Source organism: Larus michahellis, chromosome 2, assembly GCF_964199755.1.
Source record: "Larus michahellis chromosome 2, bLarMic1.1, whole genome shotgun sequence".
Lineage (NCBI taxonomy): Eukaryota > Metazoa > Chordata > Aves > Charadriiformes > Laridae > Larus > Larus michahellis.
Window position 1 is genome coordinate 148,998,315 of NC_133897.1, and position 27,396 is coordinate 149,025,710.

Below are 27,396 nucleotides of genomic sequence, written 5' to 3' on the forward strand. Positions count from 1 at the left end.
TCTCAGCAGCGGAGGAGCAACTCCTTTAAATCATAGCTGCTGCTTGACAGGTGAACATTTGACCATATGCTTATGCATGACATAGATTGCTATGCTGAGAATGTGCTCTTTAGACATTTTACAAATTTAAGCAAATGCATGCATTCTTGGTTGCTTTGGGGTGGAGAGGCCCAGGATCTGGTTTGTAGTTGCCCATCCTCCAAGGTTGTTTAGTCTCGTTTAAGCCAGTGGGCATACTGAGTTCAGTGCCCCAAATTCCAACTCGTATATTGTCTATCCCTGTAGAAGATTTGCTCAAATTAAAGTAGCTTAAATATTCATATGACCCAGCTTTTTAGACTAATTACAGAGAAAATAAATTAAAATACATAATCAGATCCTTGCATGAAGTACTGCAAGAAAGCTTTGCAAAAAATCCCCTGAGAAGAAAAAGTCAGGAAAGGTTTTACATAGTGCTTTCCAGTCCCTTTAATCTTGAGAAAAAGTTCTTTTACTTATAGTGACAAAATTGTGCAAATTGTAACTAATTATCCTCTGATTAATTGGTCTTTACTTGGCTTTTACGAAGGGTGGGGGAGAGGAGATTTGTCTTGGGGTGTTCTGTGCATTCGCTTTGCTTTGCCTTCTTTTCTAGGGGCTAGGAAAAGATGGTTTGGAGTAAGCCTTAGCAAGACCACTTCCACGTGGCATAAAAAATTATTTATTTCTCTGTCTGTCTTCTCTTCTGTGGGTTGTTGGGACCATGCTGAGTACAAACCAGCAGAGACCAAGAGCAGCTGGTAGTGGATGGTATGATACAACTTTCTTCTTCTGCCCTTGGTACCCAAGCAAGTTAAGCAGAGAAAGAAAAGACATAAATGAACGTATCGCTGTGTGTGGTAGATAAATTGGCCTTCTCTAATTATACTGACAGGACTAAGAAACAACCTTCCTCTGGATAATTTTGGGCATAATTACATCAGTCCCGTAGTCCCGTCAGCCATAGCTGTGTGTCTTTGCTGTAAAATGGCAGTGCTGAGGTACCATTTTTGAGGGTGTAATGTCAAGACAATCCATATAGGTTTTGTACTTGTTTAAACATTGCAAGTTTCTTTATAAAACTCTCTGCTTTAAATTTAAAAGACCTTTGTTAGCAAGTGGTGTACACTGATAAAATGATGAAGGGAAAAGCCAAGTCACTTTGATTTTAATGCTCAACTAGCTGCTCTCAGAAATTAATACATTACTATCACTTCACTGCAGCTTCAAAGAACAAAAAGCTTCCTGACATTTTTTCCTAACTTCTTCCTTAACTGCAGGTAATTTATAAACCTCTAAACAAGTATGAGTCATCCTGCTTTTAAACTCAGTGACTCTTCTGCACTGAATAAATAGTGCTAGCCAAGAAAGGAAATTTCTCTTCAAAGAGAAGCTGAAAATGATGTTAGATTTATGCTGTCATCCTCTACCTCAGCAAAGCCAAGCTTGCGTATGTGTGTGCTCTAGATGCATTTTACATTCTCTGGTATTTGAAGCACACATATGTGTGAACTGGTTGTCGTAACAAAGTTGTGCGTACCTTGAATAATTAGGGCTGGGCTGAGCTCATTATTTGATGTAGCCGTGAGGAAGGAGCTGATGACCTTGCTGCGCTCCCAGCTGGGACTTGTGGTAGAGCTGACCTCCTGGCAAAAGGTAAAGAGGAGGAGTTATCTTGGACATAAGTCCTTAAACCCTGCTGTCACTGGTGGAAAGAAGCTGGAATTTTGCAAATCTGCCTGGTCCTGGCTGGCATAACGTATCACTGAGCTCTCTGGACACATGCGTTTGTCTCCGCACGTGTTTTATAGCTTTGTTTGTGTTTCTGCAGTTGAGGTTGGTCAGCACTGTGGTACTTTGATGGTGTCATTTTCCTATCCAGAGTAAGCATTGATGCCACTTGTTCTTGCCATTATAACTCTGCATGTAAGGTGTATATTTGTATTAGCTGCTTTTCAGTTTTGAAGTCACTGACAAGAGATGATAAAACAAACCCCAAGAGCCTGCAGCTGAACACGGTGAGAAACTGGGATCAGGTCACTGTTCTTAAACATACTGCTCAGTCCAGCTGTGCTGCGGGGTTTTTAAAGTAAATTTGGTATATTGTTATTAGTCGAGCCAGGCAGAGGAGGAGCCACTGATGCTGAGGAACAAAGAGCTAAGAACGTGCTGTAACGTAAGTCGTAGCCTGCCAGTGTATCCCCAGTATGTCTCTGGTCAGAACTTGAACCTCTCTGTTAGCTTGAAAGCCCTTGAAAGGCCTTGCCTGAGTTGTGCAGTTGGATGTGCAATGCCAAGCGGCGGTGGATCTGCCTCTACCTCTGTCTCCACTCCTACACCTGCCCTCAGGTACTCTGGCCTTTGGGAAAACGTGTAGAAAATTGTGCACTATTGAAGCACATTTTGGGTGGAGGGATTTACTGGGTCTAAGAGCATCCTGATTGATAACCAAAATGTGTTACAGATTGGTGTTCTGCGGTAGTGTGATATTAGCATCTAATTCAGTTTTGAGATGAATTGTTAGATTTAGATGTGTGGGAAAGATAAGCAGCAGGTATGTTATTAAGACTTTGATTTTCAAATTCGTAAGAACGTGAATCACCTGACCACTGAAATCCTCTGGAGTTTGATTATTGCTAGATAAAGTAGCTCTAGTTCAATACCTGAACTCTTCTGTTGCCATTTTCAAACAGTACTTCGGAGTGTTTTCACATTTGTTTCATGCCTTTGATAGCTCATGTCAAATACTGTCAAACAGAACATAGCTTGACTGCATCAGATATATTGGATGATTCGGTTATTCCAGGAAGAGTTTCCCACAATTGTTCTTTGCTTTACTTGCAATAGATGTGAAGAAGAGTTTCAAAATCAGTGCATTTTGCCATCCTTTGATCTTCTCCAAAACACCACCACGTGGTGTCTGCAAATACTGTGTGCAGCCGTGGCTCATATGGGCTTTGAACTCCACAAGAAGCCAGAAAAATAAGCTGTCTGAAGGAAGTACCCCGGGGAGCCTAAAGGTTTGTGGCCAATCCACCCCATGATGCCCAGAGACATATCTAACAAAAGCTTTGTGGGGCTTTTCCCTCGCCTTCTAGGTGAGCACAGTAATTGGAAGCTGCAAGATAAAATTGGAATTGGGAGGCGGGAAGAGAAGCCCTGACTGGAAAAACTTTTTTTTAGATGCTGTTTCTCAAAACTTTACAGTTTTCCTAAACAGATACTCAGAAACAGATGGCCAAATCCATCAACAACATTTATCCAGAGTTCTTTTTCTGCTATTAACTATGTATTAAACAAAACAAGTATAAAGATAAAGCTAAGAAATAGCACTATACAGGAAGGTTTTAATGATGGAATAGCAAATTATGTAACATCTCTCTGTTTTTTTTTTAACAAATATTACCAGTCGAAATCTAAGAAATGGAAAAACTTTTAGAAATCTTATTTCCAGAGAAAAATACTGATCCTTCTTCTGTTAAATATCAATACAATAAGCAATTATAATTTCACCAGTGCTTTCTGAGAAATCCAGGTGTTTTAAGATTATACTCCTGCAGTCATAAGCAGTTGGTTGCAGATTAATAACTTCCTTTTTGGAAATATTCCCGAGTCTATTGGATATGGAATTTTGTGAGTATTTTCTTTTTCTTTTAAGAGGTGTGGTGCTGCCAGTGGAAGCTTCCCACCACTGCCTTTTTTTAAGCACTGAAGATCCAGTTTTGCTCTTTTTGAAAACAGTAGATGTGTTGCCACTGACAGTAAGTGGTGGGGAATAAGACTGTTTGTGTGTGTCTTGCATCAGTGCTTAATTTGAGAAACCTTAGGAAATGCATTTTTATCTTATTTTTCTCATTTAACTATTTTTATTACTTTTTCTATTGCATTGTTTTTGCTAAGGTAAATATTTTGCATTGTCGAGAATGCAGCATGTATTTTAAAACTGCCCTCTGTGCTTCCTATTTGCAATTACAAGAGCCTTATTCCAATGTTTTAAATCATTGGTCTGTTTTTCACACTTAGCAGTTATAAGTTTTTTGGTAGAGGGGGGCTTCAGGGATGGTCTCTGTGAGAAGAGGCCAAGGGCTGCCCTGTGCTCAACGCAGCCAGTCCCAGCCAGCTCCCTGATGGACCCACCTCAGGACACAGCTGAGCCCATCGGCCAACCTGGTGGCACCTCTGTGAAAATGTATTTAAGAAAGGGCAAAGATACGGAGAGAAAGAAGACAGAGGAACCAAAAGGAAGGACAAGGCCAGTGCAGAAGGAGGTGCTCCACAGCAAAGGAACTGTGGCCCATAGATGAGCCCATGCTGGAGCTGCTGCACCCCGGAAGGGGCTGCAGCCTGGGGAGGACCATGCTGGAGCGGAGGAAACAAGAAGGAAGGAGAGCGGAAGAGAAGAGTGGGAAGCAGAGAGCATCTGAGGCAAACTGCTATGCCCTGACCCTTCCTGCACTGCCCATCACCTCACCGAAGGGACTGAGTGTAACCTGCGGTGATACCACAGGGAGCGGAGACCAGGAGGGGGCAGGGAGAGGGGTCTGGAGTGAAGTTGAGTCTGGGAACAGAGAGAGGTTTTTTTCCCCCCCCAAATGTATAAATATTTGTCTTTTTTGTTTGTTTCCCAATATGTGAATCATTAAGTAAATACTTATGCTAAATGACAATAAATTAAGTATCCCCAAGTTGAGGCTGTTTTGCGTGCAACAGTACTTGGTAAGTGATTTTCCTGTCTTTATTTCTGCCCGCAAGTTTTCTCATTCTTCTTGTTTTCTCCCATCTCCCGCTGGGGACAGAGGGAGCGAGCAGCTGGGTGGGTGCTTGGCTGCCAGGTGGGATCAACCACCGCAGCAGTCTACATTTTTGCAGCTCTTCACGCTTGCTTTCCCAGTATTTTTTACTGTCTGCTATTACAAAAAGTCAATTATCAGTGGATTTTTCCACATCAGTCTTCCTTACACCTGAACACTCTATAATACCTGTAATTAAGATGCATTTCCTTGCTAAATACTTTTTACTGTTTCTAAGTATTAGAAAGTATCTAAGTGTTTGCAGAATTATAAGGTTTGTGTTGAAATTTGTATGATTTTTTTAAAATATAAAATCTATCTTGACAAGGAATATGCATAGAAATGAGCAATTTTTCTGTTGAAAAGCAAAACCATGATGATTATTTTTACAGTGCTAAGATTCTGACCTCAAGCTACTTCTTTTTGCAGAGATAATTTGTCGCCTTCAATTGCCAGTGGTGTCTGTGCAGGTAGTCCTTTTTGCTTATGCAGAATTTATTTAAAGTTTGTGTCTAAATCTGACCCTTGCTCACAGTTAGACCTGTCAGTGGCATGTCAATTGTGACAAGAAGCCTAATAGGATTTTGAAGGAGGGATGTTATTTCAGCAGTGATGGATTTTCCCTTGTGAAACGCATTAAGCTGGGGATGTCTTCAGCCTCTTTTGCTCATCCCAGCAGGTTCTTGTGCAGCAATAAGGATCCAGGATGACGGCATCAGAAAAAAAAACTTAGGAATTACACAAAACAGGAAAGAATTTTTCAGATTAAATAGTGCTCTAGCATGGAATATTGCCACTGTGGGATTACACAGTGAATGCTGGACTCCCAGGAATGAAGTAGCAAGAAAGACAAAATATTACACTTATTTTTTCTCTCACGGTAGCCATATGTTTCAAGTTACTCTTCAACTGGTATGATAGCTTCTGGAAGAGCCCAGATGTGTTGTGGAGAATGGAAAGTGCTGTAGGTGCCAAAGCTGCTATGTCTTGAAATGCAAAGATACCAGAACAGACCTGTTTGTTGCATGTTTTTATTGAGACAAGGTAAAACTCACTTTTATTTGACTTTAACTCTCAATATATGAAGGCTAGAGAGTTAATAGACGCTGATAAAATTAAGGTTCTTGTTTGTTTGTTCTATCCAGTATCTCTAAAAAATAGCCAGAAGATGACAAGTTTGTTCAGTTTCAAGAATATACCCTGTCACGTGTTACTTCTATTGTAAGTGGCTGGAATGGAGTCTTCCCTTGTGTCCCTGTTTGCAAAGAGAAAGCCAGATTGTATTTTAAAGCAGTCTACTTGCTTACTTCATATTGGGTGCAGGAAAGTCTAAATAGATGCATTTATTAGGTATTTATAGATTTTTCAATATTCAGAGTTCTCAGAGTCCCTCAAGAGATGGAAAGGAGCTACAGGACAGTTTCAACTGAAGTCAAAATTACTGTGGCTTTTGCTAGAACAGGATGTTTTCTCCCAGACTAATCACTTTACTGCAGTGTTTGTTGTGGTTTTCATTAGAATCGATGAAAATAATGTGTATATATAGGAAAAGCAAATCTCACACTGTGGTAACTGTTAAAGAAAATGACAAGTATTTGTTATTAACTTCTAAAATAAGAAATTCAGGCGCTTCCAATAATTTCTGACTGTCACTGGACTCTTAATGCCTACTTTCTGTTAGCTGTATAACTCTTGATAGTTTCTGCTCCAGTGACAAACTGTCAAATGAATACAATCATTTTATTTACTCATCTCTTATACGCGAGAACCACCAGCTGTCGGGCTTGCATAAGAAATTTTGAAAATAATGCATTTGTCTTGCCCTACCTTTAAAAAGGCAAAATCCAGAGAAGTGATTTTGAGAGGGGATGGGTAAAGAGAAAAAAAGACTGTATTTGTTAGAAAGAGGGGAACACACTTTCTTGATTTTTTTTTTTTTTTTTTTTTTTAGTCTACCATACGTAATCATCCTATAAAAAAGGAAAACCCGAAAAAGTTGTGTTCGATGCCATTACCTTTGTCATTTTATGAGTATGGCTATGTATTTTTTCCACATCTTGAAGGTAAGATATACCACACAGTCCCGATCCACTGAAATGGAAAGAAACAGAGACTGATTTTGAATCAAGTGATACATTCATATCTACATTCGAATGCCTGTAAATCCACTTTTTAGGTCAGTTCTTTATGAAGGTGAGACAAGTCTTTTCTGAGAGGGAATTTCACGTTGCACCTTCTAAGTAGTGGACCCCAGGTAGGGATTGGAGAGGCTGTCAGGAAGAGTATGAGCAGTGTCTTCCACTTCTGCCACAAAATATTCCAGCCAGCTATACCTTGGACAAGATGCCGCAGCTATCGCTTTGCCTTTTTTTTGAGAACATTATGTATTAGTTGGATCAGTTTCCATTTTGAAGGCCATGTGCGAATACATCGTAGCTGTTTAGTTGTATTCCTTAATGGCTTTTGGGTTTCTACATTTAAATGTGTTCTGTGTTTTGTTTTTTATTGCTGTGTTTGCCGCAGTAATGTGTTGCTCTATATTTTTGTCTAAACTACAAAAGGAAGAGAAAAAATATTAAGGAATTCTTTTAAGCCTTAACTTTCTATTCATTAGCAATGCTGAAACTATATTTAGACTACCTGTCTGTATCTTTCATTATTGTGCATTTCTCAAGAAGGGAGTTCATAAGATTTGATAGAGTTAAATATGGTCACTCATAATTACTAGAAACAGTCACACACAAGTCCATCCTGCAGAACTCTGCACAGAGTTGCCCTAGGCTCCTTTTATAGTTCCCAGAGAGAGAAAGAATCATCTCCAGGGAGTGACTCAGCTCTCCTGAGACCTGAATGGCAGTCTGGAGATCTCTTTTTTTTTCCCCGTAAATGTGAGGTCTGTAGGATGACATTTCCAGTTTCAGTTAGGCAGGATGAATCCAGACGTATATGTGTAATACAGAGATTTCTCTCTTAGGTAGTTTGAGCTTATAAGATACATTTCTTTTGGGTTTCAGAAGAAGTGATGCCTGTTGGGTCTTCACAGAATCACAGAATGGTAGGGCTGGAAGGGACCTCTGGAGATTGTCTAGTCCAACCCCCCTGCCAGAGCAGGGTCACCCAGAGCAGGTGGCACAGGAACGCGTCCAGGCGGGTTTTGAATATCTCCAAAGACGGAGACTCCCCCACCTCTCTGGGCAGCCTGTGCCAGTGCTCTGCCACCCTCAAAGTAAAGAAGTTCCTCCTCATGTTTAGGTGGAACTTCCCATGTTCAAGTTTGTGCCCATTACCCCTTGTCCTGTTGCCGGGCACCACTGAAAAGAGCCTGGCCCCATCCTCCTGACACCCACCCTTTAAGTATTTATAAGCGTTGATTAGATCATCTTTTTTCCAGACTGAAGAGACGCAAATCCTTCATCCTTTCTTCATAAGAGAGGTGTTCCAATCCCCTAATCATCTTTGTAAATGGAGGGTGCAGGCTGTGAGCAGAGATCCTGGCTGCTGCTGTTTGAGCAGAAGGTAAAGGAGCACGTACTGCGCCATCTCCTTCCCAGCCTACTTTATGGGTCTTGTCCCATTCAGCAGTGAGCGGAGGACAGGTATGTTCTGATGCCCTGGAGACCATGATGGGGAGCAGCACGTTCTTACGTGTCTGATCACCTGCCAGTCAGCAGGATAAAGCAGCCCTACAGTACTGTAATTAAGCCGATTAGACTGTAGATAAAGATCTCCTTTGCTATTCTGTTAGGTTTCCTTAAATCTTTTCCAACAGAGTTTATCTGTGAAAAGCCGCTGCTCCCTCCACTGCCATATATAGTTGACATTTTAAGCTTCTGCTTGAGTGCCGTGCTAACGGGCTGCCAGGGCCAGTTCTGGGTTGTGTTACTGGTTCGTTTGGAATGGAGTAAATTGGGAGGTGAGCTGTCACTACATGCCATGGAGAGGAAGGCTTTGCAATAATAATGCAACAGAATGAGAAGAAAAGCATCTTTGTCTGGATATATTGTAAATTGTTGCCATTTATTTTATCTGAACCTTCTCCAAATTTTTCTTTAACAAACATTCCTGTTCTGACATTAACGATACCCTTTTTCTGTGGGAAAGTGAATTCCCGCAAGATTCGTCTATATTGTCAGATAGGAAAGCCATGTGATGAGCTCTGCAACGTCAGTCTGGGCCCTCCGGGCAGCCCACCGCTGCAGGCAGAATTTGTCCATGTCCACGTGATGTTCTCTGACTGCTGATTATGCAACATTATGATGACAGGACATAAAAATGTTCCCACAGAGAGAAGAGAGGTTCACAAAAAATTTCATCAATTCAGAGGTTTTTTTTCTAAAGCATCCCTAAAATAGCAGTAGTACATTTAAAACTAAAGTTCTTGCAAACTTTTTTTCACTGTCTGCTGAAAAATGGAAATGGAAAGAGAAATAATTTAATAAAATAAATGAGATGCAAGAATGGGAAGAACAAAGACAGAAGTTATGAAGAAGTAAGATGTAGGAAAAAGAAAGAGACTAAAGAAAGTGACAGTGCACAGGAGCCAAAATGTATTATTCCATTGAGGACCAGTACAATACTTGCGATTGCTTAAAACTTGTGCAAAAAGTCAGGAGCAACTTTACAAAATAGAAGCAAGGAAAAAATTTAGTGGAAGAACCTATGGAAAATGTGAGATCGAAAGATTTCACATAACCCTACAGTCAACTGCATATAGCTTCTGCTCACGCTTGCAGTGGAGTACAGAATTCTTATGTTCTCATGACATAGAGGGGTGCATTAACTGTTTTGAGAAATTACAATACGTATCAGATATCATTCTTCACCAAAAGTATATCTCGTGTCAACTAACTGACCTGGGGGAACCTGCAGGAGGGCAGAGTGGACCAATTAGCCTAAAGGAAATCCAGAGTTTGCCCCTGGCAGACAGGTGTGTCCTTGCTGTGCAAGTGCTACGTTTAATTTTAGAATTGTGAAATCTTTAGAGTTCTTCCAAACTGTGTGACTGTCTAGCAAGGGACACATTATACCTGGTGGTGCTGCAGAATGAATGGCTGCGTCACCCTCCACGTATTAGAAGGTGGTGAATAAATCAATAAACCCCAGTTGTTCAGAGCTTTTTCTCAGCTAATGTTTCATTTTATCCCTCAGTTTATGAAGGCATGTATTTTATTACTTGCCCTACTTTGTTTCTCCAGTATGGAAGATTTATGAGTAGTAGATATATGGAGTTATAGATAGTTCTTTAAGCAAGATGCAACAAGAGGCTGACAAAAAGTTTATTTTACTTTTAGAAAGTTAAACATTAACATTCCTACTTATGGCCAAGCTTTATTTCCCTGGCATAGCTCTATCAGGTACCAGGAACCCACCGTCTGGAAGCAATGGACCTGATTCTCATTCCTCAGCTCAATTTGTGTTAATTAGATAGGCCACACATTCCAGGGCTAGGGATCCTTGTTTAATGTAATAGATTTACGGCAATAAAACTGAATTTTTTGTATCAGCCATTAGTCTTCAGTCAGAGAGAGACAGTGTTTTTGTAATTGCGGCGGGTGTCACTGTCCAGAACTGCTCGATGTCCTGGTTAGCTGCCTTCACCTTGCGTGGCTGGTGGCTTCTGTTTCTTCCTTAGTTTTCTCCCTTTGCATTTGATGGTGATTATGGCCGTGGAAGGTGAATGGCACTGGCAGATGCCGTAGGTGTGTAGTGCAGGCAGGTTTTGCACAGGAACCCGTCTGCGCTCTGCCTGCTTTATTTCTGATTTTCAGGAGCCCTGCTAGGTTAGCCCAGAAGCCTGTGCCACACAGATGGAGATGTGAGCAACGGCCTGGTAAAGATGAGGGTAACGTCATTCACTCTATGAACAAACCAAACTCGAATCCCAAAGTTTGGAGGTTAATACTGGATTAAGCATTTTGGACGCTGAAATTTGACTCCTCATTCAATGCAAAAGCTTAAAATTAAATATTACTGAGCTTTGGTTCTGAGCACTCGGTAGCTCATAGGTGTTCCTGTGTGTTCAGTGCTTTTGGACATCAGGATGTTCCTCTAAATAGGAACACAGTTGTTTCACTATGAGCTCCTGTGCACAGTGCAACTCATGGCCTGAAATAATGATCCCATTTTACTGCTCAGCATCTGATTGCATTGCCTTTCAAAGCAGAGAAGTCTGCTGAAGAGAAACATTTGTGCTGCTGAGAACAGAAAACAGAGACAACTTGTATTTTTTCAGTGGTCGCAGTCTAAAAGTTCATCTTGAATGCACTGGAAACATGTCTGTGTAAATAATGAGAGAAGAAATATTGTACTTCACTGTGTAACCACTTTTTATCTACTGAAGTTGGAAAATACCTACCTGGCTGGTATCCTTGACAAAGCTTTGCTTTCCAAAGCAGTGTGGATGCAGTATATACGTTTACTTTCCTCATAGGTTGATGCTAAAACTGTTGCTGAGACAAAATTAATCAGATTGCCCATGCCTATGGGATCCATGCCCATGCCCATGGAGTGCCCAACGCATCCCTTTTCCTCTTATTTGCTTATTTGTGGTTCTTAACTTTTAGAATGCTATCTAAATCCCTGGCACACAGGTTCCTGCCACTGGAGCACCTGGAATTGAGCACATTGGGCTCGCTGCGTGTTTCAAAGAAAGGTGTTCCACCCGTTTGGAGTGTATGGGGGAGCAAGGAGATGTTGTGAAGGAATATCATAGAATCATAGAGTTGTGTATGTTGGAAGAGACCTCTATGATCATCAGGTCCGACCCTTAACCTGGCATTAGTGGCAAGCATGGAGTTCACTTAACCTGTAGCTTTTCGGCTGGGAGGATTCTGACCAGCGATGCAGCAAGTTCCCTAGTGGGAAGCTGAGTTTAAGCACTGCCTAAATTACTGGAGAGAGGCGATTGCCGTATCAGTGTGCTGATGTACCCGCATTCATCAGTAAATTTTACAGAGAACCAAAATTCTTCTACTCCGTATTTCTAGACATTAATTTCTGCCTAAGAATATTCTTTCATTTATGACCATCTGCTTTAATGCATTATGAGGGAACAAGAGAAGCTGCAGGGAGAACATTTTTCTAAAGTGAACACCAAGCAATTCAGTGTTGGGTTTGCAGGCGGTGCTGTACATATAGCTTGTTAGAAAACATGCTGAAAATATTACAGCATGAGTGGTCTAATATTTTTTTTTGTTTGATAGCTATTTCTCATTTGGGTGCTTTTTTTGTAAAGTCCTTTGTGTAATACAAAGAAGGATGTTAGCAACCCACTTACTTTAGGAAATGATCCTTTCTGATGATGCACTCCTGTTCCTTAAATTGCATGATGGAGATATTTGATTTGGCGGATTTTGAGGCGGAAGTGAAGAAAAGCAATGGACAGGGCCTGTATTAGTTATAAGGCTGTCCATGTATTCTCCTTGAAAGGACAGGAAGTAAGAAACCATTAGAGAGGAACAAAACTGCATTAATGATCTTTTATAATAGCATAGATGTTAACACCATGGGCTGCATAATGTGTTTTGGTTTGTTTTGAGGGTGAGCTTAATGATCAGTGCTGTTTTAGTAAAGGAATATGGTGAAACCTAAGGTCATCGGTGATATAAGTTCCTAAATTTACATTCCACCTTTTAAAAGTGATGAAATACAATATATAACCCTTAGATGCCATTTCTAGAAGGAAGATTTAGACTAGGAGTCAGCCTGTTCCCGATTGAAACCTTTATTTCAAGATGCAGGTAAGAGGCAAAACCAATTAAAATTATCACTGAATTTTACTGTTATGGCCTTTGGAACATTAATTTTATTACAGGAGCTGGGAATCAAATAGAAACATAAATGCTGTCTATCTTTTCTTTTTTTTTTTTTGGTGAAGCTTTGTTTTATAAGACAGTTGTCACGAGGATGGATCACTCTTACATGCTGTTAAACATAACAAGTTTAGGTGTTGTCAATGATACATCATTTTATGGGGTAAATAACCAAATTAGTTCATACTTTTATATTCCCTCTTCCTGTAAATGACAGCTAAATGGGAATAAATTGCCTATCTGTTTCCAAATGTCACTTTTAGCCACCTGCTTTCTGAACTTCAGAGATGCTCACTAACAGCCCTGATATTGCTTTGCCTCCCTGTGCTATTTATAGCTAATGTCAATGCAAGAAGTTGTTTATTTCTCAAACTGGTTTTCTTCTGGGAAATTAGGGTTGTATGCCTCCTTTCAGAATTGACCTTCAATTCTGAACCTACCTATGATCAGAAAAAGAGACATATTGCAGTTCCCCAATTTCCAACTGAATTAAAACCCTGTTGGTCGCCAAAACTGCAAAGTGTGATTCATGGGGTCTATAAGGCAGTGATCTCTTTTGCGAGGTTTCTTTCAACCTGCAGTTTTGCAAGCCTGTTATCTCTGATAAGTTTTGTGGCTCGCCATCTTCTCACATCTCATGTGTCAAGCTGGCTGTAAGAACTAGCTAGCACACTCCACAACTGCTGGTGAAAACGAAGAGCATGAAAAATAAAATGTGACTTGCAGAAAAGCTGGAGAATTCCTATTTATACGATTGCCCTGGATGATATAAGTTCCTAAATTTACATTCCACCTTTTAAAAGTGCGAGGTTTCTTTCAAAGTAGAAGTGAGATGGCTTGTGGTGAGGGAAGGCAGCTGGCTCCAAGAGTTGTCATTCCAGCCTGTCCCATGTGGCCTATTTGATAGGAGGGACAGCAGATGGGGTGAGGCATAGGGAAAAGCAGTTCCTCCTCCACAGAGAGTATCTAGGGGTAAAAGAAAACAAAACCAAACGCTTGGTGTAGTTCCTTAACGAGCTTAACAGCTTTGAGGAAGGGAGTTGGCTATGGCAGTGGCAACGTGGCCTCTTTGACAGTCTGGGTTCACAAGGTGGAGGAAGGTCAAGAGACTTACACCCTGTCGTGGTTTGGGCTGGACTGGCCACTGAGAAGGAACTGTTCAGCCTTCTTTTGTATTCATTTTAGAGCTGAATTGATACCCATTCCTAAAACACAGTTTTAGAGCAAGCAGGCGTTTTAGATTGTAACACCAATAAAACACTCTCCCGATTGGGCAGTTGTGAAGGCACGAGTAACTCTGGAGATAAACTCAGATTACAAGAGAGAGGCACAGACCTGAGCGATGGTTAGAAAATAGATGGCTTTTGCCAGGGTTCCTGGGATTAGAGTGACTCGACGAAGAAATGATTTTTGAAAGGTGCTGTCATTTCTTAATGCAGGCTTTGTTTTGCTGAGTACAGGAATATGTTAAAACCAGCTTTTCCTTATGGTATGTGGTATCTGAAAGTACCCACAGTTTCTGAGTGGAGTGGGCTTTTTGCTTTAAGACTGGTGCCAGCATCCTGACTGACAAAGGTGCCTTGGTTTTAAAGCTCACTCATTTTCTCATAAACAGGCTAATGAGTAAAAAAATTCCAGTTGGCTTATAAAGACAGAGGCACATTAGTACGTTAACAGAGGGGATACCTTTAGTTTTAAAGCCGTTTGTGGGGAAAAAGATAACAACAAAAAAACCCCAAGTAGGCAATGATTGTGTAAGATGCTACATGCAGCCAGGTGTCTGTGTTGACCTCACTGGGGATCTGGAGAGCCCAGGGTTATGTCTGCGGTGGGGGGCATTCTGGACTAATATATTTCAGTGGGCATTGGTCCAGCATCAAGCACAGCATCTCCCAGGCTGGAATCATGGGGATGTTTCTTTGGATCCACCTTTAGGAAACCTGGGGAGGGAAGTGGGAGGGGTGAGAGGTCATTGCCTTATTAATTGCATCTCTTGTATTCTGTTGCTGTGCAACAATCGTTCACTTTTAGGATTCTCCTGTATTAACTGTAAATCTTTAAAATGGTAATGGAGAGTCTGTCCCGTACAGACTTGTTTTTCTCTGTCCTAATCTCTGTACATAATTCGGGTAGCCTGAATAAGGTGTTCATAGACCAGAAACTAAAGCACACAGACATCAATAGTCTCTTACTTTTTTTTGTATGCGTATAACACCTCAGTCTCCAGAAGGATTTAATCTGTCCATAGCTTTGCCCTCCATGCTGATGGCACCCTGTTTCTCTTTTCCTCCCATTGCTCCAGCAGAACAAAGCAGATGCAGGTGGGGTTGCTTTAATATGGACTACCGGGGTGCAACCGGAAAAACCCTCCTGGAGGAAAAAGAGGAGCCCTAAGTCTCAAAAGAGACTAAATGGGTATACGTGTCCTGCAGTTCATTGCCTCCCAAGGGAAGGAGTAAGAAAGGGAGGGGGAAAAGGAAGAGGACAGGGGAGGAACTGAGGATGCAGAAGGCATGAGACCCCCAGAATGGACCGTCGGGGTGGGCGAGGAGTCTGCTAGAGCAGGAGCGAGAGAAGTTGAAATGACGAGGCAGGGACGTCCCAGCTCTGCAGGGCACATCCTTCATGACAGAGCCCTGCCCTCCTGAGCGAAGGCCTCTGTCGGCGGGTGATAATTTCAAACTGCTGCCGGGGTAAAGGTCTAAGAAACAAAAAGGAAGCGATTTCTTATCGGAGTATTACGTGCAGCCAGTTTAAATGGATTTTGTAGCCGTTTTTTGTATTCCTGATTGAAATGCACAGGCGACTACATCTGCAGTAGTTCTCCTGACATTTCTGCTCTTGGAAGCTTTCCAAAATATGATTGTTTATATTATTTCTCCATCCCTCTCTTCTTCTTTACATAAAAAATAAAAATATCTCCCACAAAGTCCATGTAAAAATAGTACTGAAGTGGCTTAGCTCAGTTCCATGAGTTTTCTTATCTGAGTTTTTCTTATGTTCTCCTTCCCTCCTGTAATCATGGAGGAAGTGAGACAATATGAATGGCGAAATATTAGAGAGAAACAAGGAGATTAAGATGGGGGGGGTGGGTGAATCTTGGAGTAGTGCTGTCTGCTTGATGGGAGGAGGGTGAAGAGAAGGAATCAGAAGGCAGCTGAGCATGGGAAGCAGGAGACTTGCTGTGTTTTTAGTGGGTCAGACAGATGAAAGACACCATTTACTGTCTGCTGAGCTTAATTTCAAATCATGAATCGTGGGTTGTTTGTATGGACGTGAAGATAGGGAGATGAAGAGAGCTGCAGTGAGTTAATATTGTCTTTGCTTGGAAACTTTTAGGGCATTTAGTGATCATAAGAAGTGGTAATCAGGAGGACTTGGTGTTTGCAGTTCTGCAGTGCTCCGACAGAGCTGGCAGCAGCACCGTGAGTTTTTAGCTTTGTCACCCCTGGTGAGACACAGTTTTATCGATGACTCTTCTCTGAGCAGTGGTGAGTGGCTAAATAATGTGTTCCTCTGTGTGAGTGGTGAATAAATGAATGTCAGTGGTGAGCACTGACAAATAAACAAGAATACAACTGTAAGAAGGTATCAATATGGATAAAGTGCTTCCTGTCAGTCTCCTGCGAGAAGCCTTAAGTTGTAAATGGGGGAATGAGTCTCAAAGGACAGTCAGTCCAGCTCCGCTGATGACTAGTGAACAAAATGAGAGGACAAAGTCAAGTCTTCCGTGGACCAACATGGTTGCCTGCAAATCTAGCCTCAAATATCTGCCATCAGAAAAAAGTTTAAAATCCTAACATTTGACCGATCTCATCCACAGTGCAATTGTGAACTTCATCTTAAAGCTTTGAAAATCCCTTCTCTGAAAACCTTGGAAGTGTTATTTGTGGCAGAAGTCCCGCAGGCGTACGAGGGGTCATGCGATGCATATTGAACGCGTGTGTGCAAAAGTGTGTCTTGGCGTAAAATGAACTGATCTGTGTTATCTCAGTCCCTGCAGCCATTTAAAAAGACACTGAATTTGCCTTCTAATGTTTTCAAGATCTCAATTATACATTTAATTGCTACCCAGAAGGCATGTTTGGCAGGAGGGTACAGTGAACACATGGCTATTTTAAAATGCAAAGGCATTTTAGTTAAAAAGAAGGAAGTAAAGAAAGAAATCATATCATCAGATGGCAGTGGGAGCTATTTGGGAATTCTGCTTTTGGTTAGATCTTTCCCAGGTATTGTAACTATAGAACTTGGATAAGAAGTTCTTAAGCCTTTTTTTTTTTTTACATTAATCTCTGCTAGAAGCTGTATTTTAAAGAAATCTGTACTGGCACTGTAGAAGATGTAGAAGATCAGAGGTACAGGGAAGGGAACTCACAGAAGTAGCAAATTGCTGCATTACAATTTTCTGTTACGGCACTGCTGCAGTTTCCCAGTCATTAAAATTCTGCTGCTGCTGTTTGAATGGTGGAAATCCTGAAATGGCTGAACAAAATGCAGTGAACATTTCTTTATCTTTATGCTTCCAAAATATATTGAATATAATGCTGGGAGTAAAAAATACTCTTGTGAAAGCAAGCCTAGCAGATTCCAGGTTCAGCTGGCAGCTAACCCGGTCACACAGATTACTGGTAAATGAAACTGCTCTTTATTTTCCGTAGGACAGCATTGTGCAGGCAGGGAAGTACGCGTTTCTGCAGTTTGCTGTGCTCAAGAGACAGACTCACTGACCAAAATATTTGTAGTTTGATGATGCTGATTATCAAGCAAGAGTTTTAACCCTTGTCATTATCCTCAATGCAAAGTTTTCCTTCTGTGGGTGTGGACGGTGGTGCCTTTTGTCTCCATGCGCTTGCGCAGCTCTCACCTTTGCTCACAGGACTAGATGCAGATGGAGTTCTGTGCCTGAGCATGTGAAGACCTTGGTCTGGTGGACATCTTCAGCAGCGGCTTAACGGACTGGCAGCAACACCTCACAAACACACAGTGTCTGGTACTTTCTTTTAAAGGGTGCTGGGAGCGATGTAGTTTCCCCGTTTATAGAGCAGTTTGGTGATTCGCTGGAGCCAGAGATCAATTTTTGATGTGAACAGTGCATTTAACCTTGGTCATGTTACGTAGAGGCAGACTCTTCTCCTCTCCCAGAAAAGGCACAAGGGTAGATTGTTGATACCGAAGTCTAGAAGTGCCTCCTTGAAAGTCCTTGTAGTATAGATGGCTGATCTGAGCAGATTCAGCTCTGTAACCTACAGCTTCACAAGCTTTTTCTCAATTTAAGGTTTCTCTGTTTGGTATTTTCCTCCCCTGTTGAAATTATTTTTGTTGGGAAGAATTTAAGCTTGATTAGACCGTAGAAGAGGTGCAGCCAATGCAACATGGGTCCCCACTACAAGACATGGACCTGTTAGAACACATCCAGAGGCGGGCCATGGAAATGGTTAGAGGTCTGGAACACCTCTACTATGAGGACAGGCTGAGAGAGTTGGAGTTGTTCAGCCTGGAGAAGAGAAGGCTCCGTGGAGATCTTATCACAACCTTTCAATATATAAAGGGGGCATATAAGAAAGATGGAGAGAGTCTTTTAACCAAGGCCTGCAGTGACAGGATGAAGGAAAATGGTTTTAAATTGAAAGAGTGTAGATTTAGATTGGACATAGGGAAGAAATTTTTTAAGATAATGGCGGTGAGGCATTGTACCAGGTTGCCCAGAGAAGCTGTGGATTCCCCATCCCTGGAAGTGTTCAAGGCCAGGCTGGATGGGGCTTTGAGCAGCCTGGTCTAGTGGGAGGTGTCCCTGCCCATGGCAGGGGATTGGAACTAGATGATCTTTAAGGTCCCTTCCAACCCAAACCATTCTATGAGTCTATGATTTTATCCATTGTCTTTCTTGAAGTAAAATGTGTCAGCCATTCTGAATTCCTGATTGTACAATGTCATTTTAATTTGAGTTCGGTTCAGTGAATTCTCTTTTCATGTGCTTTGGCCGTATTTTGCGTTAGCTCCTTTTTCTTCCATTATACCTATTTTGCAGAAAATGTCTTCTTTTGCTTTCCTTCTGTAAAAGTTCATTCCACTTGTCAATGAGTCAAATGAGAATTACCAGATCTTTTTTGTCAAGTGGCCTATGTTTGAATGAATAAAAAATGAGATTGGTCAATGCAGAGATTAAAAAAAGATCTATTTTTGTGGATTGTAGAGATTCTTGTATGGCTCCTGAGCCAGTAGCATTTTCTCCTTTGGTTTTTCCATGTTCAGGCAACTGGAAAATAAAACAGATCTGTTGATTTGGCCTAACTTGCCTCTGATCCAAGGTAGCTTTAAATTTCTTTTGATGGGACTGTATTCCCTTAGAAAAGGGCAGACTGATGTATGTAGGGCTGTGTTTCCTGGTTAAAAAACTGTATGCTTTCCTACAAAAGTATGGAAAAATTGTTTGGCTTTCTTATTCCAATTAAGCTCCATGTTGTAAGTCACTATTATTTTACCTATTTACTATTTAGCATAAGCAGAATCGAAATGATGTCATCAAAATTATTTGTCTTTTTACTTCATCGTAACAGTATCCTGAAACGATCTGTGATTATTGTCTTCCTTCTCTGCTCTGCCTGACCTTCCACTTCCCTCTCGCACTCTCTTTTTCTTTAAAGTTTTATTGCTCGTTCTTATTTAAAAATATACATATATATAGGGATGTATTATGGGATGGAGATTTGGTTCCTGAAGAGTTGTTTTTTTTTTTTCTTTTCACATCCTGTAATTGATTTTCACACGGTGAGATTTAAAATGACATTGGCCCATCAGCTTTTTCCGAAGTTATATAACTTCTTGGTTTCTCAGCACTCTGTAAAGATGAAATGCAGTAGCTGCAGCACAGATGAAGAGGTCAGCTCTCATACATAAAATACTGTGTCTGCCCTTTCTCCACTTCTGTGTTACATGTCCTACTTTTTTTTTTTTTATCGGAGCGGATTACTAATTTCTACCGTATTAACATTAAAAGGTTTATATTCTCATAGTATGTGTACTTTTATGAATTATTGAATTGCAAGCCATTTTTTTTCTGCAGTATATACTGCAGAATAAATGGAATGGAAGGTCAAGGAACTCTGTGTTTTGTTCACATAAATTATGAGTACTACGATGTTCTAAATATATGTCATTTGGGCACCCAATTATCTTGGAAAAGCTGTGGGACTGTATCGGCAGGAGGTCACTGTAATGATCAGTACCAAGACACACACTGGACTGGTGGATGTAATTCATATTCCTGCAGCAGAGCAGGAACAAGCTTTCTGTCTGGTTTTAGGTGTCTCCAAATCAATCTTCGTGTTGCTCTAAAATATTTCTGTAAAAATACAAAGCCGGCATTAATCTTATAGCCAAACTAAGTCAGTTCAATCTGGATTTCATTTACCAAAATGTGTTTTTCTAGATGAAAGTACTATTTTACACAAAATTTAGAAAGCGTAAGAATTTCCCAATCCAAAGCTTGACTTCTGCTGCCTTTTGACTTTGGTGGAATGTTTATTTTTTGAGCCTAAACCATTCTGAAAGTGGGAATCTTGACTGTGTGAAACACCGGAGCTTTCAGGCGCTGCGCTGAAGGAGCTAGGCACGGGTATTTATGGTTTCAAGGAGAGGACCCTGCCTGGCACATGGGGCTGGGACGGAGCCATTTGTGGGCCACTGCAACAGGCAGGAGCACGAGGTGCGGGCTGGACCTTTCCCCTCCGTGCCCAGTGCCGAGCAGTGCTGCATCCAGTGTGGATGGGCAGGAGAGCGAGGAACTCTACTGCCTTTTCCCTCTTCTATTCCTTCGAGTTTGCTGTAAAGACTTACACAGGTTTTAATAGGTGTTTTTCACAGGCTGCTAATATGGTAAGAAGTTAGCCCCAAATTTACCGGGATATGAACTAAGTATAGATAAATGCAGAGAGCTATTGAAGTGCATGGAGGGAATAGGATCCAGTCTCTCCATTTTTTCCTGTTGATTTATGTTCTAAATTATTATTCTTCCTCACATTTTTCACGTGTGAGCGAGAGGTTTTACCTTTCTGTTCATAAGAGCAATTAGCAAGGCTTAGCCATAATGTTTTGATTTCCTAATAGTTACTTTTCATAGAAGATTAGCCAAGGAAAAAAACCACACGTTGTGAGATTAGTTAAATGCATCTTGAAATCCTGCCAATACTTCCTGAAAAGAAAATGTGATTTACTGATTCTTATTTTGCATTTAGAGGAAAAGCCTCTGATTTATATGCTAGGACTTCTAAAATCTTGACAGTTTTATTGCATGCATCTAAATGCAGCTTCCTTGTTTTAGCTTGTATGCTGTTTTCTTACAAATTCTGGTCAGGTGGCTGTTTAACAGTTCTGCCTTGGAGCTGAGCTCTAGTTAGGAAGCTAAATACGTAAGTGTTTCCAAACTCACTTGCCTCATTTAACATGCTGTGGCCTCATTTGTCTTCTGGGCTCTGGTTTTGATCACTTCCAACTGTGTTTAAATCTCTCCTTGGCTTCTCCTTTTCATGCTGTCAGACATGAGCTCCTCGTCTCCTGTACCTTCTCTGTTCAGCTGCCTGTCGAGGCTTATGTCTGAACATGGCAATGCCAGACCAGCCTTGAGGTGCTCTTTATTCTGCACTAAGCGGGGAAAAAAGCCTCACCGTGCTTTGGAAAGCCACAGTACAGTGCTTTTTGATTGGATTCTCCTTTAAATAATGTCATTTACTATGATGCCTATAGATTGCTAGCGTCTGGTAGTGGGTGTAGCTGCGCTGGTTATAGGAGTTCTGCTCTCTGGGCTTATTGATTTAAAAATAATAATAAAAAACCCTGCAGGGCAGCTGTGTTCTACAATCTCTTGTTTCTATGTTTGTCCAACTCTATTTTGTGTTATTCTGAGTGAAAAAAAAAAAATTAGGAAAAGATTGTTGCTTGTCACAGGCATAAATCTAAATGGTGGTTCAAGGGGAAGGTGATCCTTCTCCTCTGGTGAGGACATGTCTTTACTTCAGCATGAAACTGAATTATGGTTTCAGGTTGCCTTCTTGGATCTCAGGATGTGCTGCCTGTAAGTCCCCCCTGCAGAAGGAAAGAGAAATGAGTGGTGGTGAGGCTCTTCCCAGGATATCCAGAGCAGCCCGAGCAGCAGAGGCTGACAGCCATTGCGGCCACTGCAGAAGCGTAGGTGGCTGCCCAGGAGTGCTGCTGGTCTTCCCCTGCCTTCCTGCTTTTCCTTTCTCTCCCTGCAGTGTCTCCCCCACATCTTCAGCTGAAAGGTTGAGAAGATACCCGATCTGTGGATAAAACCTAATCATCTCTTTCACACTGTTGCAATGTCACTGCAGCGTTTGTGGGGATTGCATTTCTTGGTATCTTCTCTTCTTGCTGGGAGCACGATCCTCCCTGCTCGATCCACCAAGGTTGTAGTGGTAATTGCCCCTAAAAGTCAAGCAGCTCATCTGTAAATCTCTGAGAAGGAAAGAATAAAACACCTGTGCTTACTGCAGCGTGCAGAGCCAGGAGCCGTGATCCCCAAAATCCTCCTCATGCCCATGACAGACACTGTTACTGAAGACACAACAGCTCAAACATCACTGACCCAAGAGAGTTTGTTTAAGCACGGGAGCACAGATGCAAGATGCATCCTGAAAAAGTGAGGAAAAAGCTGAGAGGGATCGTTTTGCTTTGGTGTCGCGCAGGAATGTTTTGCTTACCTGGAGCAGAGCCTTACGGTGAGGATCTGAACAGGCTTGTACCATCCTGGGCATGCACTTACCTCTCAGGTGTCAACTACTTCGTGTTTATTAATGCAGTTTCTTACAAGTCTTCTAGATGCTTTAGAGTTTTGATATTTAAGTGTTTTTTGGTGTGGCGTCTTGGTAGGTCTCCCTACAGAAGGATGCTAGCTGTCTCCTCGTGAAACTCTACATGTGCATGTGCCTTCTGAACCGACTGGTCTTTAGCAAGCTGTGACCTTCCTCCACAGCTGGTTCAAGAAATACAGTTCAGTCATACTAGGATGCTGAAAAGAGTCCAGGTACCTTAGCTCCTGCAAATCTCATCTTCCTTTTCACTATTGACATTCAAATTGACAGCTAGTGATTTACATTGCACATGTGGGGAAAAAAAAAAAAAAAGAAAGTTGGGCGGTATCTATTGATAACCTGTGCTGTACATTAACGGTCACCTCCTTCCCAGGATGGAGACCGCTGAGCCACCTTGCTGGTGGTCTCAGCACCGGGCAGGAACCTAAGGACACTGCTGAATCAGGGCCCCTGTTGGGAAGGTGGGAGAGACTCAGAAAAACACACCTGCTTTATTAAAGACTGAGCAGTAACACACTTCATCGTGCTGCTCTCTATTTTAATTTAATTGACTGGCAACACTTGTCAGAGGAAAGTTCAGCTTCTGAGAAAATACTGTCAAACTTGATAACTGCAATACTCGTTGTCGAGGTGAGTTTATTAAACAACTTAAAAACGAAGCCTTCAGTCTGTACCTAACAAAATGAACTTTGCTGTATTTTAAAAAACTTTTTTCAATATTTCTTGATATCATTGCTATGGATATAAAATCAAAGAGTTCTTTCCTTTCTTAGGCAATTTCCTTTCCTTGTATTAAATTTTTCTACAGGGTATATATTTTTATGATAGGAAAGACTGAAAAGTATATGGCTCTCAGGGCGCTTGCTGCCTTGTCCAGCAGGAGATCTGCTGGTGGCAACATTCTGTGTAGTCTAGAAGTGCCTTTACATTCAGCAAATGGGAGAAATCAAAATGAATGGTGACACTTTCATTAAAAAGACAGAAATTTTAAAATAGTGGAAATCTGCTATCTAAATCTCCAGTGGCTTCCAGCAGCCAGCAATATGCTTTGATCACTGGGTCATCAAAGCACAGTGGCTTGATAACGGGAGCAGAAAACAGGATTACAGGGGGAACCTGAAAGAACCCAGGACTAAGTCATCTTAAGAGGCAAAAGGAAATTTCGTTTGTAAGGAAACGTGGAAAGAGAAATTGGCTGTCATAATTCTTAGTTTAAAACGAAAGCTAAGATGAGGAGAAAACTGCACTGATGGGAATGAAGAGAGCCTTCACGGCTCTGATGAAGTTTGTAGGCCTTGCCCGTTGCGAGCCAATATCGAAACAAAAAATATATACTTAGTGTAGGATAGATGCCAGCAGTGCCTCCTGCTTACAGCTCTGCAGACCTAGAATTTACTGAGAATGGGAGTTTTCACTGTGATCACTTCGCATTTATTTTCTGTCGCCACAGTTAGGAGATGTTGAAATTACTGTTGAAATCTCAAATGTTCTCATAATATAAAAAACCTTTCATGTCCTTGAAGGGTTTTCTTTTTCCTTTTTTTACCATAGTTTGTTGTCCCCAGAATACGTTTGCTTGGGTTCAGGTTGAACATAATCTCGGTGCTTGCCTGAGCCGCTTCATTCTTGGGGGCGCCCTGGTTCTTGCTTCTGCAGCTCCTGTGTCTTCTGCAGCTCCTGTGTCTCCTGCAGCTCCTGCTGCTCTGTCCCACAGAGCTTCTCCTGGCGCACGGTCGCTTCTGTGACCAAGGCGGTGTATCATCAGTGCTTGTGGGCTGTGCTTGGAGGGTGAAGATGGAAAGAAACGTCTTTACAACCTTTACACTCTCGTGGGCACAAAGTACAAAGTTGTTAAAAATGTTCCTCCTACTCCCACAGAACTGAGAAACAAAGTAGTCGTGTGGGTTTTCCGTTTGTTTTTAAATAAGTAGGCACTATTTCACAACCTATCTGTTCAGATGTATGTTTCTCCTTTATATATAGATTCTCTTAGCACAACCTGTTATTAATCAGCTTATCGAGTGGCATTGCTTACTTTTTGGGATGACAAGACTGGAAAACATACATGCTCAAGATAGCATTTTCTCAATAGGTGCAATTAACAGACTTCCCATTTTCTAATTGCGTCCGATGGGACCTTAACAAGGTTTAGGTTCGCTATCTCCTGTGTGGCTGCAGCGGCCAAGTGAATAGAGAGCGGGCTGGCATCCCCAGTCACCCCTCTGGGCTGGGCTGGGAGCTCCGGAGGAAATGCCGGGAACTGCTTTGCTGTGTTACTGACCCCGGGTGAAAAGAGAAAGATGGTCGGGGTTACTCGGAGCTGACTACTTAGAGCAGGACGGTCTCCTGCCAGCAGGGTAGGAGGATAATTTTGTCTTGTTTAAGTTCAAACTATTCCTGGAGCTTTGAAGATGCTTCTCCTCCATCTGGTATAAGCTTGGCTCACCTGATTTAAGACAAACACTTTTTCAAAGCTGTATGGCTAGTGCCCAGTGAAACTCCCTCAAGGAAAAGTAGCTTGAATGAACATGTTTTCAGTGGAGGATGTGGTGCGCATATCAAAAAACAGTCAAAAAAGCCAACCGATATAAAGCTCATTTTATACAGTCTGTATATTTTCTGCATATTTCACTAAAATGCTAAAATTATACTTATTATTCAAAATACTTGAGTTATGCATGAGTTGAAAGGCAAAAACTCAGTTCTCCTCTGGCTATGATGCTGAAAGTTCTCATTTTGCCTAGTTTCTAACTTGCCTTTGACAAGTTGGGTGCTTCCACAGAGATTTATCTGATATTATTATATCCTGCAGAGCACTCTGAGAACCAATTTATGTTCCTAGCAAGGAGAAATGCTAGATGTTTTAGGCTCCTCAAGGAACAGCTTCTGTCTCTCTCATCACTGTAATGAGAGTCTGCCCTTTGTGAGTTGGTGCTAATTGCTTCATTTTATGACAGTTGCTTTTTGTCCTGTGAAGACTTACAGAAGACTATATTATGCACACATTGCAAATCTATGTAATCTTTATTTCAAGATTATGAAAAGGTATTATATGAAAAAAAAGTATTATATGAAAAAGTATGAAGACACAGTGTTTGTACAAATTGGGTAACTTAGTTGCCTGTTTGTCTTACAGTTTTAGTTTTAGACAAGCTTTTAGACAGTCTTGTCGTTGGCCTGTATTCAATGAAAACAGGTGGGTGCTTCCAAAGACTTATGCGTATTGGACATTTTTTGAGTCCTAATGTCTGTATAATGTGCTATGCCTGGTTTTTAGAAAAGTGAAATAGCACTAATGGCTTTCATGGTGAAGCTCTACAGCCCCCATGCCTGGTGGGAAGCGGATAGCTTTGCCCAAAAGGCACTTTGAACCCCAGTGTGAGGATGAGTCTCCTTGGCTCTAGGAAGTGGAGGGGAGGCTCCATTTGGGAATGGGCACGAGGAGAATTTGGATGATTGCCTGTGAGATTTGTGTCTTCTGCTTGCCTGGATTGACCTCCCTCCTCAGCCCCATGGTCTGGTGGCAGGTCACAGAGTGTGGTCTTTGCGCTCTCTGCAGCATCTCCTCATGCTCAGACTGAAGACAGAGGCTCTCTTGCTTGCTGCAGCTCTGGTCCCAGCACTGGCATTCGCGGCTGCCAAGCAGCACTGTGTAAGGTGGCAGTGGCACGTCATGGCGTGACAGGCAGGAGGAAGGCCAGACCAGAAGGTCCCCGCTTGCCTGGAGGCACTGTAGCCGATGGGCTGTGGTATCTGCCTGGGCTGAGATGCTCCTGGCTGCATCTCACTCACTGTTTATTTATTATCTTTTCCCCTTTTACAAAATACCTTTACAACTTCAGTGATGAGATCGGAATGTATGTCTTGTGGAACAAAGATAATGATGTATAAATTGGTTTTATATTTTGAAAGAAGTCTTTAAGTTGTTTCACTGTATACATTTCAAGTTGTATGACCTACTACCGGGCAAGGCAGAAGAATGTGCAGATTTGCATTTCTCTGTGTTAGGACAAACATCTCACACCTGAGCAGCGGTTGCCTGCTGTGCTGATGCTTATTTGGTGAGATGGTAGAACTAGAACACTGTATGTAGAATGCTGTAAGAGCACTGTAACTTCCAACCTCCTCTGCCATCTCTTTGAGAAGTTGAAAGGCCCTTTTGCTTCCAAATTTGACTACATTAATGTATGCGTGTTGTGATTGCGTATACTGGAGCAGTCTCAGGAACATGAAGTGCCCAGGGATATTGCAGCTGACTTGGAAACAACTCAGAAAACAGTCAAGCCTAGGGTTGGAATCAGAAATGTAAATGTGATTGCGTGAATTAAAGGCTATGGATAAAACAGGTTTGTTGATGTGTAAATTACTTGCAGTTAGCACCGAAAATAATTGATATTATGACAAAGTTTATTATATGGAAAAAATGCTACGAGTTTATATGGCTTCACTGTAGGTGAGGTGTTCCGTATGTCTCAGGGTACGCCATGTAGCTCCCTGACCACCTGCCTTTGAAAACTCTGAATTCAGTTTTTGGGAGGGAGAAGATGGTAATATAGGATGTGGTCGTGCAGGATGTGTGAAAATCTCACAGTAATTTTCAGGGGAATAGGTTCTGGGTGCCGGTTGCATAGCCAATAATAAGGAGATTTCAGAAATAGCTCCTTCTGATCAGGTGAAGTAAAGACTTTCCTTAGTGATACAACCTTAAAATAGTTCGGACAGTTTGAATCCATCCTTATAAATAAAGTTGCATTAGATATAATGTTACAGCTTTAATGAGACAAATAAGAATGAAATAGAAATTATCGTAACTTTAAAACCATTATGCAAAATCTTTCTGTGCTGAATATGCCAGAGCTGGAAATTTCAAGACCGATGAAAATTGTACTAAAGTAGATTTGCATAAAGCATTGGAAGAGCTTTTGTGAAAATGGAACTAGTGGGAGTTAT

General features: G+C 41.5%; 1 protein-coding gene across 20 annotated transcripts in view; it reads left to right on the top strand.

The window, feature by feature from the left end:
* The window catches only part of OXR1 (oxidation resistance 1), a 295,555-nt gene that overhangs the window by 111,356 nt on the left and 156,803 nt on the right, over positions 1 to 27,396 (top strand). The window lies entirely within an intron of this gene.